The sequence below is a fragment of the Carcharodon carcharias genome, chromosome 12 (genome assembly GCF_017639515.1).
Source record: "Carcharodon carcharias isolate sCarCar2 chromosome 12, sCarCar2.pri, whole genome shotgun sequence".
Lineage (NCBI taxonomy): Eukaryota > Metazoa > Chordata > Chondrichthyes > Lamniformes > Lamnidae > Carcharodon > Carcharodon carcharias.
This window is the reverse complement of record NC_054478.1, coordinates 34,333,145-34,349,157: the sequence shown is the minus strand read 5'-3', so window position 1 is coordinate 34,349,157 and position 16,013 is coordinate 34,333,145. Positions and strand designations below refer to the sequence as shown.

General features: G+C 44.1%; 1 non-coding gene across 1 annotated transcript; it reads left to right on the top strand.

Annotated features, from left to right (window-relative positions):
- The first annotated feature begins 10,558 nt into the window (after positions 1-10,558).
- trnag-gcc lies at positions 10,559-10,629 on the top strand. Its single transcript has one exon. It is a non-coding gene; the product is annotated as a tRNA-Gly (tRNA).
- The last annotated feature ends 5,384 nt before the right edge of the window (positions 10,630-16,013 follow it).

Sequence of the window (16,013 nt, the reverse complement as noted above, 5' to 3'; positions counted from 1 at the left end):
TGGAATTGGTTTTGGTTTCAGGACTGATAATGTCTCAGTCATTTGTTGTTGAAAGGGGTGCCATCTATGTTGAGGGTCTGGCATTTGGGAAGCCATTGTCTCAGCAGACCCACTAGCTCCACTAGAAAGGTTGGCTTATCGAATGCAAATGAAATCCCTGTAGCTCCCTTTGAAATTGGTCTGAACTGTCCCAGGTGTGATGTGAGTCTGTTAATAGCTGTTTAGGCCTAACACAGTTTGATGTTTCAGAAAAAAAGAAAGGAACTCTTTTGTCCTTGAAACTTCTGGGGACAGCTCCCAGACAGAGGGTCAGCCCTGTGATCAGGTGACTTATAGCAGCCATCTTCATTTTTTTTTTGTTCAGAAGAAAATTCAGTTTAAAAATAAAATAGCAATTAAGATAAAATTTTAAAATTTACAGTTTTAGGTTTCTTCTCCATGTCATAGGAAGCCAACAAGTGTCTGAAATCTGGCATACACAGGTTAGACCTGGTAGGAGCACGTCTGAACCTTGTGCATTTGTTTGAATAGCCATCATACACTTTTGGAGAGGTAAGGTACCTCTTTGGATATGGTCCAGGGACACCTTTGGAGGAGGTAAGTTGTCTTTTGTGGGAGGTCAGTTGGCCTTTGTGATTGTTAAACGTGGGCACAAAATGTGCGTAAAAAGTGCATAAACTTATTGGAACTGTGAAGCTCATTAGAGTTGTCAAAACCAAATGTCAAAAGCTTCAAGAGGAACTATCACGTGGAGCTGTAAAGTTGTCAGGGCATTTAAAACTGCTGCCCTATAACTCTTTGGAAAAAAAACATCTGGAGTGTTAAAGAAAAAGATAGCTTGCTATTTCACCCTGTCTGTTGCGGTAAGCCTGAGGGCTTCCATTACTGGATTAGTGCTGCATGACTAATTTCAAATATCCATTATCACAGGACGGTGCCTGACATTTCACAGTTTGGTTGTCAGCTCCAAGTAGTTATGGACTCTTTGAAGGGACCATGAATTCCAATGCTTGTTTTTTGTGAGGAAATAGGCAATTGAATTAAATGTTCGTTGTTATAAGGGATAATGTAGTTGAAGGAATATAAATGTAGTAAATGGATTTTTGTGAATGAGATTGTTTTTTATAATGATGTCTGCAATAGACACTTGTAAATTCATTTTATTTAGCCTCAGCATGGGTCCTGGCTGAGCTGGCGTGGTAGATGTAAGGCCAAAAGGTGGTGGGTGGGGGTGGAATGCATGGGTTGTTATGAGTTGGCACTAAGCTTGCATTGGGCTATAAAGTGCCATGGAGATGGCTGGGAAGTAAAGGTTGGCATGTAGGCTGTAAAGGGCCATGGGAGTGGACAGAGGGGCCTAGGTTGGCACTTCTCTCTTCAAGTACAATGCCCTAAGAGGGCATTGGTGAACATAGACCTCCATGTTAATCTTGCCCTGAAGGCATGGATCATCTTAATTGGTGGTACATTCATCCAACTTGTGAGGCTCTTTAGAAAGATCATTCTTTGTCTACCTGAATAGGTTGGTATAGGGGCTATAAAGGGACATGGAGGGTGGGCAGAGTGGCAGAGATTGGCCTAGGGGCTATAAAAGGTCACGGGGTTGGTATAGGGGCAGGGTTGGCATAGGAGCTATAAAGGGCCATGGGAGTGGGCAGAGGGGCAGAGGTTGGCATTGGGGCTATAAAGGGCAATGGGGCATGGGAAGAGGGAATAAAGTTGGCATAGGGGCTATAAAGGACCATGGGGATTGTTGGGGGCATAGGTTCACATAGGGGCTCCGAAGGGCCATGAGAGAAGGTCAGAGGGCATGAGGAGGCATGGGTGGCATGGATGTGGCTAGGGGAATGTATGGGAGATTGAGGGGTGTGAGGAGTGAGGGCTGGAGTGCTGTTTTATGTTTTGCTTTTTTAAAATTAAACTTCAACACAGTGCCAGAACACTGAGACAGGCCTCTTGCCCAGCCCACCTCCACACCCATTCTGGGGTTGCCCAGCCCAATTCCCAGGGAACCCTAGAATGCAAGAAAATGGAGCAGGAGTAGACCATATAGCCCGTCAAGCCTACTCTGTCATTCAATGTGATCATGTCTGATTCTGGATGGTGGATGGGATGCTAATCAATTGGGTTGATTGGTCCTGGATGGCATTGAGCTTCTTGAGTGTTGTTGAAACTGCATTCATTCAACCAAGTGAAGAGTTCCATCACACACCTGACTTGTGCCTTGTAGATGGCGGACTGGCTTTGGAGAGTCAAGAGGTGAATTACTCATCACAGCATTCCCAGCCTCTGATTTGGTCTTGTAGCCACAGTATTTATTTGGCGGGTCCAGTTAAGATTCTGGTCAGCGGTAACCTCCAAGATGATGGCAGGGGATTCAGCAATGATAATGCCATTGAATAGCAAGGGTAGATGGTTAGATTCTCTTTTGCTAGAGACGGTCATTGCCTGGCATGTGTGTGTTTTCTACTTGAAGCCCAAGACTGAATGTTGCCCAGATCTTGCTGCATGCAGCCCTGGACTGCTCTATTACCTGAGGATTTTCAGATAGGACTGGATGCTGTCCAACTATCAGCAAATAAGGATGAAGCAAATAAGTTTTACCTTTAACTGCTTGGGGCACTCTGCTCCCGGAGTGGTACTGCTCCCAGAACAGCAGCACCAGCTGGACTTGATTCTTACCTGTGTTATGATGCCACCATTCCCTTCATTTATCATTGAAGTAAGGGCTGTCAAAAGAAAACACGAGTCAGTAAATGCTTTATATCCAAACTAACCTAAACAACTAACAAAGAATCGCAGTGAAAAGAGACAAATATTTAGAGGCAGTTATTGCAAAGTAGGAACACCCACATAGCCAAATACTGATCCTTATGAAGCTCTTGACAAATCCAAAGGTTATTTACCTTTCTGTTCAAGCAGCACACAATCAACCAAGAAGTCAATGCACAAATAGGCAACTAAAATAATGCAAATATAGTTTTGTTTTACCAATGGCATTATAATCATCAGGCTTGTGGAGGATTATATTCTAAAGTTTTGTTACTCTGTCCTAAGTAAATGTTTGTGGACTGGCAGTCCAAGAGATCACAATGTTGACATGGTATCTTATCCAAATTCAGCCCTGCTGCTGACTCTGAACATGGTTTCTTCAGAAAAGAAAAAAGATTTTCTGTGAGGTGGTCATTTAAAATAAATTCAATTTTAAATCCTTTATGCTACAAAATAAAGAGGCAGTACATTGATTCACACTGGAGATATCACAGCTACAAGATTGAGGACTGAGCATAGTAACTAGGCCAGAAAAGATGACGTCATAGCAAAAAAAGATACTGTTAGAATAATTTATGGCTTTGATGTTATGATTTTAATATCCAGTACAGACTTGTATGGATCCAGTGTGAATGGATGTTTTGCATTGTGTTTCGGAATTTGTTAACCTTTTCTCCTCTACAATGCGCTCCTATAAGGTGAAGCTAGACAAGCATATGATGGAGAAGGGAATAGAGGTTTACAATGATAGATTTAGATGAGGAAAGAGGGGAGGAGGCTTGAATGCAGCATAAATGCCAGCATTGACTGGTTGGGCCGATTGGCCTGTTTCTGTGCTGTATATTCAATGTATATATGTAATGTATGAAATCTCAGTTAAGCATAGGAGTTAGCTGAGAGTGATTAAAAGCAACTCTAATTTGCTACTGAAGTGACCTCACACTCCAAAAGTCAAGCTGACTCATGGAAAGAAAATAAGCTTTTGCCAGCAATCAAACGCCTCAGGTATTAAATAATTTGCCTTGAAATTATTTCTATGCTCTGTGCATGCTTAAATGTACAAAACGTAAAGGTCCGAATAAAACACAAATCATCATATCTCCCAGAGACAACAAACTTATAGTTCATCAAGCATGATGATGAGTTTTTATACTGGAAATCAATACTAAAAAACTGAAGAGAATCATAGAGTCATAGGGTAGAATTGTCCCAGATTTGCAAGAAGCGTGGTAGTGGGTGGAACAAAGGACGTTTTACCCACCAGCCACAATGGTGGCTTTTCGTCCCATATCGTCTCTTTCCCGGTACATCCCACCTCGTTAATAATTCATTCCTGGGAAACACACCAGGTCACACTGGTGGGGCAGCCTCTGATTTGCCTGCCCTGTCGTCACCTCAGGCCTTCAGTAATCCAGGTGCCATATTTAAAGGACGTCCCCGGACATAGTTAGCTCTTTCTAAGGCATTGGAAGCTGCTGAAAATTCATGGCTGCCAAACACACTGCCCTCAAATTTAACGATGCCTTCCTCTGGTGCCTACTGGATGCTGTGGAGACCCTCTATGAAGTCTTCTACCCCTGCTCTGGGTGAAGACCAGGAAACAAGGTCACCAATCCAGCATGGGAGGTGGTGGCAGTGATGGTCAGCGCCAACACCCTGCAACAGAAGACAGCCACCCAGTGCTGAAAGAGCATGAATGATCTCCTCCATTCTGCCAGGGAAAGTCACTCATCTCATCACTCTCAACTCACACACTTACAAGCCCATCACACTTCCACAGGGATCTCGGTCACTGCCAGTTCAAGGGACATCACCATTCACTCTCACACACACTTCCATCTGCCCTGTGGATCATGTCCTTATCCCATCCATGGCAACACTCACCACCCACACATTCCAAGCATCCTTAACATCTGGCCTGGCAGGCGTCCTGCTTACCCTCTCTCCATCTGTATTCATGCAGGACAAGCTGGCACACAACAAAAGGGAAAGGTCGCAGACTGGCGGAGGAATGCCTCATCAAGGTCCTCACAGACACTGAAAATAGAATCATCCAGCTGGCTGGTGATGATCCAGACTATTCCTGTGCTGACGGTGAGATTGGCAGTTCTCAACCAAGTGAGGATCCAGCAGTGTAATATCCATCAGACAGCCATGCTGCGAATCAGTTCCCCTGTTCCACAGTCCCCCTTGCTTTTGTAGGCATATTTGGGAAGCAGCCAAGGGGGTTCCTGACCCAGGTTCTCGACTCAAGCCCTGAAGACACCTCAAAGAAGAATCTGATGACACCCTAATTGAAAACCAGTCACAGTGCTTACCTACACCCTCCACCAGCACAGAGACACACACCTCAGTGGGACCTAGTTCTAGTGTAGCCTCAGGGTCGTAATCTGGTAAACATATCGCACTGTCTGATCTGCAGCAGGCAGCAGCAAGGACTTCTCAAGTTTCCGGCACTTGGAGGACTGCTGGAGGCCAGGAAACTGCTGAGTCCAAGCCAGATGAGAAGCCTCTGGACCTAGCCATATCTCAGTTGCAAAGGCAAGCTCAGGAACATCAGGAAATGATGTCTGCTGCACTCCTCAGATTGTAAGGCACGAGGGAGGATCCATCTGCCTTCGGGCTGAGATGATAGCTCCAGCATGCCAATGCACCAAGGTCAACACTGATAGGATGGCAGCCACCATGGAGATCTTAGTCAAGTACATTGGTCCTGCACTGCTGCATGGGCTGATCTCCGTCACTGACGCCATTGTTTGTCTCCAACAGTGTCAACGCGAGAGGGGTGTGGGGCAGCTTGATCTCTCTCCAGCTTCCCCTTCTCCTCAAGGCGTCAGCCATGGGCCCTTGGGCACCCATAGTGGGGAAGATCAGCAAGTTCACACCCCTAGGCCATCCATCAAGGTGAATCCGGATGTTTCTGGCTAATCCGAATCCCCTCTTCTTGTGTCCTCAGCAGCTCCAGCTCCACTGGCCGAGGAGGGTGCCACTGTCACATGGCAGGACCCCGAAAGCAGGCCAGTGCCCTCCAGATCTTAACCCTCCAGAAGACACATGTCAAGATCATCACAGACAGGATGTAGCTGTCAGCAGGCTGCCTCCACCTCCGCTGTGGATGTGGAGACATAGCGGCAGGATTAGAAAGGTTAAGAAGATGTAATTGCACAGCCTGGGCTTGGGTGTTAATCACTCATACATGATGTTCACTATTGTGAAAAAACTCACAAGGATGTTTTCTTCTCTATGGCTCCTAGTTATTATGAGCAGTGCTCGTGTCACTCAGATGTGAAACCTTGATTCCTGCATAAGGTAAAGGCAGGTGTCTCAGTCCAAGGCCTCTTCTCTGTGCAGTGTGTAACCTTCAGACTAAAGTGATGGTGCGGCTTTCCACTCACTGGATACGTTAGTGATGCCTGCACCTCAATGGTGCTTGTTATTGTTGCCAAATGTCGTGGGCAGGTGTCACAGAGTTCCCTCATTCTCTCTGTGTGCTCTCGGCACCTTTGAAGTGGGGCGGGCCCCTCATCTCTTCAGAATCTGTGATCAGCGACACTGTGCTTCTGAGGGGACAGGTGCTGAAGGCTGGCAAAGAATCAGGCGCAGTTAAAGTTTCATGACTGCATTTCTATGATATGACCCTTAATACAGGGTGCAAGCAAGCTGCCCTCAGCCAGACAGGAGTTAGACATTCACAGAGGCTATGTGAAGATCTATGGAGTGTCCTCACTGAATGTCATCATCATTCTCCTGGAATCTAGCGACAATTAGGGCCACCGCTGCGTCTCCATGACATGAGCCTGAGCAGTGAGGGTATGTACGCTGCCATCAGCCACACAGGAATCAAATGTTCACAGATGCAAGGTGAGAATGTCAGGACTGTCCTCACTGCATCTCATCATCCTCCATGAATCGTGCGGCTATGAAGGCCTCCTAAGTGCACCTGCCTCATCTGGCCAGTGTGATAGCCTCATCGCCGACATCCTCATCTTCAAGGATCTCATCACCATCATCCCTTCAACATCCTTCTCATTGGAGGATTTGTGCAGTTCCTCCATCTTCTCCTCAGCCAGGTCCCCCCCCACTTTGCAGCACCAGGTTGTGGAGCATGCACAGCCGATGATGATGCGTGACAGCCTCTGGGGACTGTATTGCAGTGCTCCTCAGGACATGTCGAGGCACCAGAACCTCATTTTCAAAATACCTATCATTTGCTCCACTAAAGCCTGGGGTCACAGCATGAGCATCACTGTACCGTCACTCTGCTGCAGTCTGAGGCTGCCACATGGTCATCATCAACCACATCCTCTGTGGGTAGCCCTTGTCCTCAAGAAGCCAACCCTGCAGCCCCTCTGGATCCTGGAAGATGTCAGGGATTTAAGGATGTGGGAGTCATGGGAATCATGTGCAGATCTGCAGGATGTATTAATGGTGGTTGCACACCAGTTGAACATTCAGCGAGTGGAAGCCCCTGTGGTTAATATAGTTGACTGCTTGTTGCCATGGAGATCTAAATGCCACGTGAGTGCAGTCGATGGCACCCTGCACCTGTGGAAAACCTGATATCTGGGCAAACCCCAGCGTTCTTGCTTCCTGGCTTCCCTGATCCTGGGTGAAATGCACAAAGTTCTGTGCCTTCACAAAGGTGGCATCTGTGACCTCCTAGATACACTTGTGGGTGGAGGTTTGTGAGATCTCGCACAGATCACCTGTGGAGACCTGGAAGGAGCCACTAGCATAAAAATTGAATGCCCTGGCCACTTTCATGGCCACTGGCAGTGGATGTCCTCATGTCCCCATGGCGCCAAAGCCTGCAGCAGGTGTCATATCTGATCGATCAGTTCCCTGGACATGCGCAGTCTTCAGCGACACTGGCTCTCGGTCATCTGCAGAAACAACAATCACCACCTATAGACCCTGGGTCTAGCGAAGCACCTACAAGCGACAGCTTGCTGTGGATCTCCAGCTGCATGCACGGCTGACCCTGCTGCCCTTCATCTTGAGGGAGGTGCTCCTTCCTTTGCTGAGCCAGGTACCTCCACCGCTCTCTACTTCTCCTACTCTGCTCTCTGTAAGCCTTGAGGCATATCGCTAAATCATCAGGTTCCACAATCCTGATGTGCTCCTCCTGCAGAATCAAAGAGAGAGGTGGATGGCCAATGTGTAGTGCGCTCACTGGCTGTCCGAAACCTTACCCACCTCCGTCCCACCTGACCGATTGGCGGCAGCTTCGGCCACTGGGCTGCATGCTGTGCTCTCAGCTCAGGCACAGGCATTCTCCGAACCCACACTGCAAGGTTGCACTGTTAGTCTGAGCCATGGGGGAGACTGGTCCAAACCTTAATAAAAACATTGCAAGGGGCTGTCAGTGTCTCTACTAAGTGACTGCCCCATGGCCATGTTTCACAAGGGGATGCTACAACTTGACCAGTTGTCCAATTGTTCTGCTTCCCCCTAAAATGCACATTAATTTGCAGTCTGTGCCCAAGTGGTGAAAAGTTCTGGAGTGTTTGGTGGCACTTTTATGCTTTTACGTTGCTTGACTGGGCAGGAATCTTCAGAGACTTGACTCCCAGCATATCAATGGATCTGCAGCTGAACAGTCTCAACTATGGGAGAACGCTCACTTTTGACCAGCTTTTCCAAGTCCGTCACCACTTCCCTCAACCCCACCTCCCTCACCCCCCGGCATCTTATTGAGTCCTTCCCTAGCTCTGTCAGTGCTGCCTTGCCTCCCACACCCCCAGTCTGACCTACACCGGAGCCCTTGCCCTGGCACCTCACTGAAAGTCAGCCAGGAAAAAGTGACTTTACTTTTCCCCCACCGAATGCACAGCACGTCTTCCTTGATGTCCTACAGGCAATGCTCGCGAGGGCTATGCAAGGTTGTGTGCACTCACCTCCGAGTTCCCTTCGAAGTTCAGGTCACCAGGTGAATGCCTTTTAAAGGCAGCCATGAAGCACGGCGTTCTGAAGTCACGCTGACGTGGGCGGTAAATTTGACGTGGGCCTATAATTAGATGCAAATGTATTAAAATGACATTCCGAACGTGCAGCAGCAGCGGGAAATGTGACCCGCCATTGATTGGTGGAGTGGATGGTTGCAAATTGGTTTCACGATGGCATAAAACTGATTTATGGCCCTCTCGCCATATTGTCCCCCACTGCCCGCCATGACACCTGATGCCAATGGGGCCAGAAAATTCCAGCTGCAGAAAAATCTAAAAATGAACCTACCCTAACTTTCCTTCTTCGCCAACATTTTTCCCATAAGGTACTAAACTATTTATATACCCTGCACAACTGCAAGATGTTTTAGTTGGATGCTGCTACAGCCTTTCAAAGATTTTGCTTCTTGAAGTTAACCCTATCATTTTCCTGTTCTCTCTAATGTACACAAACACAGAAAACTGAAAGAGCTTCAAATGGTCCAAACACTATGAATGCTTATAAGACACTTTATAAAATAAACAAGTGGTGCAAATTTTAAATGCAAAGTTTTACTTGTCATACTGCAACATAGGCCATAATCACAAGATCACATGATCACTATAACAATGAAGTGCATTCAGCCCATCTTTATTTACTAGAATGGTTCCAGGAATGAAGGATCACAGTTAACAGTTAGACTAGAGGAGCTAGTTCCTAGAGCAGAGAAGTCTAAGACAAGATTTGGTAGCAGTGTTTAAAATCATGAAGGATTATATAGAGTAAATAACGAGAAACCCTTACCAAGAACTGAAGAGTTGATAACCAGAGGGCACAGATGTCAGGTGATTGACGAAAAAAAAACCCAGTCATCATGAGGAAAAACTTTGCTATACAAAGTAATTAGGATTTGGAATGCACTGCTCGATAGGATGGTGGATACAGATTGAACAGCAGCCTTGAAAAAGGAATTGGATAATTACTTGAAGGGGAAAAAATGTAGGTGTGTAAGGAAAGAACAGGAGAGTGAGACTAATTGGATTTCTCTTTGAAAAAGCCGGCAGACTCAATGGCCTAAATGAACTCCTTCTGAATTGTACTATTCTGATTCTTTCTTGGGTTATTGCTCACCTAATTTGGGTGACAGTGATGTCTGTCTTTTTTTTTCACCACGTTAATTTGTTGGGTTGGGAGTGAAGAGGAAGGAGGGCTTTACTATATTGCTACCTTCATTATAATGGTCAAAAATAGACCTTAATTATAATAGTCAAAAATAGAGGAGTAGAAGAATGGTAAGGGATGCAGATGAGAAATTCTTACCAATGAGGTGCATCAAGTACCAAAAAATGCAGCTCCCTTGTGTATCTGCCTGTGAGTCTGAGTGTCACCGAAGCACTTCCCATGCCAAACTAATTTTATGGTCGTCAAGTTCTTCAGCAACACTCAGAGACTCAGAGCAGACACTGATGGGTGGTGCATGTTTTCATGGACCAATAAACATTAGCATTAAAATGTTCCATACTTATTGGCCAATGATCCCAAAATAGGCACAGCCAATGAAAAAAATCTGCATAATTAAAAATGCATGAATAGGGGGTAATTTTAATTGTGGTGATGGTGTAAACTGGATAATATTGAATTAGTCACCTATTATATACCACATCAGATATTCCCTCCTACTAGCTTCAATGGAGATTGGCCTAAATAGCCAAGTGGTTATGGTCCTGGGTTTGTAACCCTAAGGTCAAGTGTTCAAATCTCACAATGGCAAACTATGAAATCATGTAACCTCATCTGAATACAGATGGAAACGTGTTAACTTGAAAGAGTTACAAATTGGCTAATAATGTTTAAGTCTGTGGCATTGGTGGTTCAGTGGTAGAATTCTTGCCTGCCACGCGTGAGGCCTGGGTTCGATTCCCGGCCAATGCAAGGCTCCTTTGTTTCTGGCTTGGCCTAAATAGCCAAGTGGTTATGGTACTGGGTTTATAACCCCAAGATCAAGAGTTCAAATCTCACAATGGCAAACAATGTAACTTCATCTGAAACAGATGGAAACGTGTTTGTACTCGAAAGAGTTACTAGCTTCAATGGGAATGGAAATTAGCCTCAATTTTTCCCACACTTCACAAAAGTGTTTGCATATTAAAACAAACAGAATGGAGTTAAATACTTCCATTTAACATTCAATATTGTATAGTCAGTGGCATGCACTCAGGTAAAATGGAACCCAGTGCTGGGTTTTGCTCAATTTTCAAATTAAAATCATCTATTGTATTTCTGAATTTTGCACATTTTAGTTTCATCATAATGCAGACTTTTACAAGGATCACAGTCCTCAACAGCTGCCTCACTGATGCTGCTTAGCTCTCTTCTAAAGTCTCTTGCTGAATCATGACAATTAATTCAACCTCACTGTAATCAATTCATTGAGCAAACCTCACACAACATTGTATCTGAACTGGTGTTTGCTGGAGGATCTTGTCCTGATGTTTCTGTCTGGGTAACTCACCAACATCATTAGATGAAATAAGGACGGGAAATACATACAGAACTCTTTCCTCCTTAACAACGGAAGAAGGCACAATAATTCCCACAGGTTTATTAGGGTTGCCAACTGTGATTAAATATATTCCTGGAGGTTTCATCACATGACTTGCTCCCATGACCTGGCCATTAGTCAGCCAACACATCTATCCTTTTTCAACCCTTTCTTGGACTCGAACTCAAGTTCTGTCGAATGGTCATGAGGACTCGAAACGTCAACTCTTTTCTTCTCCACCGATGCTGCCAGACCTGCTGAGTTTTTCCAGGTAATTCTGTTTTTGTTTTGGATTTCCAGCATCCGCAGTTTTTTTGTTTTTATCCTTGTGATGCACTGCTTTCCTACATCAACTGGAAAGCAAAAAGATTCATTCCAATTGGATGATGCTTGACTGCCAGCCTATTTGCCTTTATTTCCCATTTTCATTATTTTTATGTTGGTAAAGTGAAATGTTCAGAGAAAAATGGCAAAGAAAAAGCAATCTATTTTAAGCTCCAGGTTTGCACACAGCTATGTCCTGGAGATTGATCTTCAATTCTTGGAGATTTCAGGCCAATCCTGGAGAGTTGGCAACCCTAAGGCTTAAGCATTTATGTTACAAATAAATTCAGCTGATCAGTGGTGACATCTGGCCCCTCCCAACCTTTATTAGCCAGTTTATCTTGCAGTGCCTCTTGTGTTAATAGTGGCCATGAGATATACAGAAGCTGCTGGCATTCTAGCATTGACCTAGTTAACATTTCAGAGCACTGCTCACTGCACATGCACTAACAATTGTTTCATTAATGCAAATTAGACTTTAGTATTGTGGTTTCCTGCATGTTATAAAAACTTCCACACAGGCCTACAATGCAGGAATCTCATTGTTAGTTTCCATTGGTGAGTCTGGCAACAGACAGGAGGCAGGGTAGCTATATAACTCACTGCTGCTTCATCTATAATGCAGGGGAAATGGATACTTGTTGAGATCGTACTCTCTGCTGCTGGGATATTCTCACCTCATGGTATCGATTACGCTCTTGCTGCCAAATGGGGCATCAATTCAGCATCACATTCAACCTCTTTGATAAGGTTAACACTCCACAATGGGTTTTCCAGAGCTGTCTCTTTAAGAATGCTAAAAATTCCTCACATCTGTGCATTCCAGACATATTGCTAGATTGACGTGGATTAGTACCTTTGAGTTACTGATGAAATATACCTGTGTGACAGGTGGACATTCTTGGACCATACTGCAGCTGATGAAAAAAATGGATCCTTAAATTAATGTTACATGATGGCTGCGTGATATAATGTTTCAGCGATTGTCAAGGAGTGTGCGTTGGTGGATAATGGATTTCAGATTACCTTGGAACGGCTCCCACAATGTATTAAATAATACTAATTTGGAAATTAGAGAGCACAATTTCAAAACTCATAGGAATGCGGTAACGATAAGGCCATAAAATAACACAGTTCTGCTCAGGAAAATAATCCAAGCAGTCTGGAGGCACAACGGATCAAGGTTTAGTTTCAATGGGGTCACAGATTTGCTGCCTACCATGGCTGATATAATAAGATGCCAGTCTTCCTCCACCTTTGCCATGATTCTTAAGTAAAAGTGAGCATTCATTTATTATTTATGCTCTTGTTATATCCAGACTTGCCTATTCCGACTCACTCCTGGCTGGTCTCCCACATTCTATCCTCTGTAAACTTGAGGTCACCCAAAACTCTGTTGCCCATGTCTTAACTCACACCAAGTACTATTCAACATGGCTCTTATATTTGCTGACCAAATTGGTTCTCCATTGAGCAAAATCTTGATTTAAAGTTCTTCCCCTTTTTTTCAAATCCTTCCATAGCTTTGTCCCACCTTACCTCTGTAACCTCCTCTAGGAGATTGCTCCAAGATATCTGCACTCCTCTAATTCTGGCCTCTTCAGCATTCTAGATTTTAAGCACTTCACTATTGGTAGCCAAGCCTTAAATTGCCTAGGCTGCTAAGCTCCTTACATCTATCTGGCTCTCTACCTCACTACTTATAATTTACTTACTTTTGGTCATTGGTCCTAATATCTCTTTATGTGGCTTGGTGTCATATCTTGTTTTATAATGCTCTGTGAAGCACCTTTATTACGTTAAAAATGCTACATAAACATAAGTTGCTGTTATATTACTCCTTGGCTCCACTCGCTAGATTTAGCATGCCAACTGCAAGGTGACAGGCTGTGGTGCCTGGAATGAGAGCTAGGTAAGTTGTCTGGGCAGATTACTAGCAAAACTTCCCTTCTGAATGTGGTTACATAGCATTACACAGTCCATTTTCAGCTCAGAAACAGGGCATTTGGCCCAAAGATTCTGGTGTTTATACAACACACAAGCCTCCTCCACCTTACTTCATCTCCCGCTATCAGCGTATCCTTTTATTCCTGAAGAAGAGTCATATGGACTTGCAACATCAACTGTTTCTCTCTCCACAGATGCTGTCAGACCTGCTGAGTTTTTCCAGCATTTTCTGTTTTTTGTTTCCTTTTATTCCTTTTTCCCTCAGATATTTATCTAGCTTCCCCTTAACTGTAGCTCTACTATTTGCCTTAACTATTCCACGTGGCAGCAAGTTCCATATTCTAATCACTCTATGCTTAAAGAAATTTCTCCTGAATTCCTTATTGGATTTATACTTTTCCCACAAGTTCGCTGCCTTTAAGGCTCTCTCCGTACACCCCTTTATAAGTCATTTAATGGAGTTAGAAAGCGGTTTGAAAAAAAATGCTAGTGCGAGTGAATGGGTGAAGTTCTATTATTCAACATATATTGCAGAGTCATTCTCACGACATGAAGGTACTTAATCAATTATTTTCCATGTCTCAAAATTACAGAGAGGACTTCAGGGAGAAACTAGTGTGTGTGATCCTCATAATCTTAACATATAAACAAACAAAAAAATTGAACAGCTTCCAATCAAATTGAAATGTTAAAAGATGAGGTAACAATTTCTATTTTATGATTCTATGAGACACAGAACCCTCATGGTGCGTTCCTATCCATTGAAGTAATAGAATAGCTTCAGCTGTTTACTTGGGCTACCCTGTGTCAATCATCGCCCAACCAGTTGCTTTTATATTGTGTGATTGTGTGAGGCCCACAGGTATTCAAGGTTGTCACTCTTGGCAAGCCCAGGTGTTCAGTTTTCAGTGGCTGCACAAGACCTGTGCTTTGGGAACTGATCTCTTCGGTGCAAGTCTTGTGCAACGTAAAGCAGTTTACTGATGAAATACATCAATGATAGGGCAACTTGATAAGGTGGTCAAGAAAACATATGGCTCTGTAGAGGCAGTGAGTACAAAAAATACCGAAGTCATGCTAAACTATTGGTTATGACTCTGGGCAGCACACTTCAGGAAGAATGTCAAGGCCTTTGAGAAGGTGCAGAGGAGAATTGTTAAAATTGTTAGCAGCGAAGAGGGACTTCAGTTAAGAGGAGAAATTGGAGAAGCTGGGATTGTTCTCCCTGGAGCAGAAAGGGTTAAAGGGAGATTAAATAAAGTGTTAACAATTATGACCAGTTTTGATAGAGCAATTAGAGACAAAGTGTTTCCTGTGGCAAATGGGTCAGTAATTAGAGATCATAGATTTAAAATCATTGATGAAAGAACTAGAGAGGAAACTTTCTTCCACACAGATGGTTGTTAAGATCTCGAACGTACTACCTGAAACTGTGGTGGAAGTAGATTTTGTGAGAACTCTCAAAAGGCAATGGGAAATATATTTGAGGGCTAACCTGCAGAATTATGGGGAGAATGCTTGGGTGTTGAACTAAATTGGGTAGCTCCTTCAAAATGCAAGGACAGTCACGATGGACTGAATGGCCCCTTTCGGTGCTGTAAGGTTCTATGAGACAAATGTGCCATAGTGGACAAAGGGGGCCAAAAACTTAACCTTTTGTGTAACCAAATAAGCCACAGATATAGATATCGTCCAATCTTCTGAAGAGTTAAATGTAGCAAATCTGTGAAATATTGAGCTTGCAAAATGGTCTTTAAATGAAAAACATGGGAATGCTTGTTTTTTGCCGAGTTTGATAACTGCATTCTCTGAAGGCATTTAAAGTTGTGCATTGTATGATTTCATTAATGAGTTGCCAATGATGTAGGGAACCACAGAATGGGTGAATTTCAACCAAGAGGCTTGCCAATAGGTAGTTATAGATAAGCTGCCTGTTGTACTCCTCTTCCCCTAATCTTCCTATTCATTGACCTCACTGGAAAGAGAAATTGGGTGTGCAGGGGAACAATCGCCTGGCGGCCTGTTTAACCCCTCCATTAAAGTTGAAGTTCACCTCCAGTAGGTGAGTTGCAATCAGCAAGTTACTATTTTTCTGGAAGATTATGCCAGACATCCTTCTGTATTTTATTTTTTATAGAAAAAAGGATAATAAATGCTGGAAACACTCTATGGTTTGGGTAGCATCCGAGGGGGGACAGGAATGCGGGGTGAACATTTCAGGTTGGTGACATTTCATCAATAACAGCTTTTCATGATAAATTATATCCTAATGTTCTGGTGATTACTTTGTGCTTTGTTTAGCTGTAATTAACACCATGGGGCCTGAATTTTACGTTGAACCTGAGGGCTCGTGTGCAGCCCCGATTCGTGTGAAATCGTGTGGGAAGACAATGGGCGTTTGTCCCGAACTCATCATGCTCACATTTAACATTACGGCCGGCGGACGCGCGCAGGAGTCGGAAACTTACCCGCCGACAATTAAGCGGGCAATTAAACCCATTAT